The sequence below is a fragment of the Triturus cristatus genome, chromosome 3_1 (genome assembly GCF_964204655.1).
Source record: "Triturus cristatus chromosome 3_1, aTriCri1.1, whole genome shotgun sequence".
NCBI classification, from domain to species: domain Eukaryota; kingdom Metazoa; phylum Chordata; class Amphibia; order Caudata; family Salamandridae; genus Triturus; species Triturus cristatus.
In genome coordinates, this window is record NC_140583.1 from 262,648,989 (window position 1) to 262,651,359 (window position 2,371).

Below are 2,371 nucleotides of genomic sequence, written 5' to 3' on the forward strand. Positions count from 1 at the left end.
TGTTGCCTACACCTTCTGGCGTCAGGCAGTTTTCAGGGGGTCATTGCTGTTGCGGGAGGTGTGTCACAAAGCGCACTTTCAAGAATATTGAAAGCATTCCTTGATGCCATGATGGCCGTGATCGGGTCTCATATCAAGTTCCCTACCACCGCGCTTGACCTTGCAAAAACCAAACAGGAGTTCTACCAGATAGCTCGTTTCCCACATGTTTTGGGTTGTATTGATTGCACCCACGTTGCAATATGTCCCCCTGCAACACAGGAATATATATATAGAAATAGGAAATGTTACCATTCCCTCAATATTCAGGTCGTTTGCAATGCCAAAAACATTATCACTGACATTGTTGCGCAATTTCCAGGGAGTGCACATGACTCTTATATCTTCAGGCAAAGTGGCATACACACCCGTCTTGTCAGGGGAGAATTTGGAGAGGGACATCTGCTTGGTAAATATGTGTTATAGTTTATCACTGTCATTGTACGTATGTCAATGTGAAGCTGCCACTGACTCTTTGCTCCATTACATGTAGGTGACAGCGCATACGCCTTGCGTAATTACCTAATGACGCCTTACCTCAATCCCACAACTGCCAATCAACAGAGGTACAATGCAGCACATATTTCGACAAGGAACATCATAGAGCGCACATTTGGGCTGTTGAAGAGCCGATTCAGATGTCTACATAAGACCGGTGGAGCACTGAAGTACAACCCTGAACAATGCTGCAAGATAGTAGCGGCATGTGCCATGCTGCACAACATAGCGACAAGGGGAGGAATGGACATCGAGGTGTCTGACAGCGATTCGGAGGATGGGAACCAGCAAGTGCCACAACACCATGCAGCACAAGGGGCAGGCGCAGCAGAAGGGCGTAGGAGAAGATTTGACATCACACAAAATTATTTCTGAGGTGAGTAATGATGACACAGAAACTGACTATTGCTATCAAAGTATTCTTTAATTAAATAAAATTGCCATGAGTGTTCAAGCACACTTGTAATCTGACCAGTGCAATGGACATAAGTGGTTTGCAAATGTCAATTCACTTGTCAGTCTGTGAAAAGTCAAATCCAAATAAATGGTTACGTCACCATAGTGGAATGCACTTGTACATGCCAGTCTAGCGCTTTTTCCCACGAACACCCAGACGCCTGTCAGACCCAGCATTGTCATCCGTTATGTTGGAAGCGGCGGGGGTACTGCTGCGTGTGTTGCGTCTTCCTGCAGTGCGGACTGGAACTGCCACACTACTTAGGCTTGAGCCACCCTCACTACCCTCTTCGGGCGTCGAATTGTTGGCCGCAATTGTGGAAGCATTTAGCAAATCAACTGCATTGGTGACCTGGTCCAGTGCTTTAGCCACATCGCCGCTCCAATGGCACATTTCAGTTTGCATGGTCACAGACCTACGCGCCAGCAGTGCAGTTGTCGTGGCCAATCTATTGTTTGATTTAGCAAACATTTTCAATTGCAGCATTAGTTGACGATGCTGTCTCTTCTGGGATACATTTCCCTCATGCATCACCTTGCTCAGTTGCTGCACACTTTCTGACAGTACTGCTATGTTGCTAGCCATCTTGCCAACTTGCAATTGTACTAATCGTGTGTTTTTTGTCTGCAGGCGCTGCATACGGAGCATCTGTCCCTCAAGACCACCCCAGACATCACTTGGTTGCTCCTCCTGCTGTGTCCTGAGTGCTCTTCCTCTCCTACGCCGGGCTCTGTGATTAGTTCTGGGGACCTGTGGTTGTGTTTTTGTGATGGAAGTTGTCTGGCCATGGCTGCCACCTGGTGTTGCATCAGCCTCATCATCTTCACACTCCATGGTGACTAGGGATGGAACAGTAGCCCTGCGTGACTTTGTTGGACGTGAGGGATTTATTTGCACCACAGGTGTGTCCATCTGTTCACCTGCGCTGGTGTCCTGCATGTCTGGGGAATCGCTATCCACATCTTCTACACGTTGCGCATCTGTGAGGTGAAACAGTGCAACACTGTATTATTTCATGTCTGTGATATTAATTGCACAGTAATAAATATCTGCCTTTGTAAATGATTTTATACTCTATTAAGCTTTTTTGGGTTGTTACTCTGAGATTTGACATTTTAACTGCTTGACCTGACTACATCTCCCATAATGCCCCTCACCTACTGAACGCATTGTGTACTGGATGTTCAGGGTCTGCACTTGGGCTGTACTGTGGTCGAGTTCTACCTTTACATTTTGTAACACTAAGAAAACATACATTCATCTTACCTTCAGATGTGTTTGCTGCTCCGGACGTGTCCAGCTGGGTCACACCAACAACAGCTTCTGGCTGGATGGTGGATTCAATCAAGTCCTCCATGGGAGTGTTCCCAGTGTCTG

The 2,371-nt window shown here is 46.8% G+C and overlaps 1 long non-coding RNA gene across 1 annotated transcript; it reads left to right on the forward strand.

Moving 5' to 3' along the window:
• The first annotated feature begins 532 nt into the window (after positions 1–532).
• LOC146860077 (uncharacterized) lies at positions 533–2,059 on the forward strand. Its single transcript, XR_014979093.1, has 2 exons — positions 533–913; positions 1,625–2,059. It is a non-coding gene; the product is annotated as an uncharacterized LOC146860077 (long non-coding RNA).
• Positions 2,060–2,371: the final 312 nt, after the last annotated feature.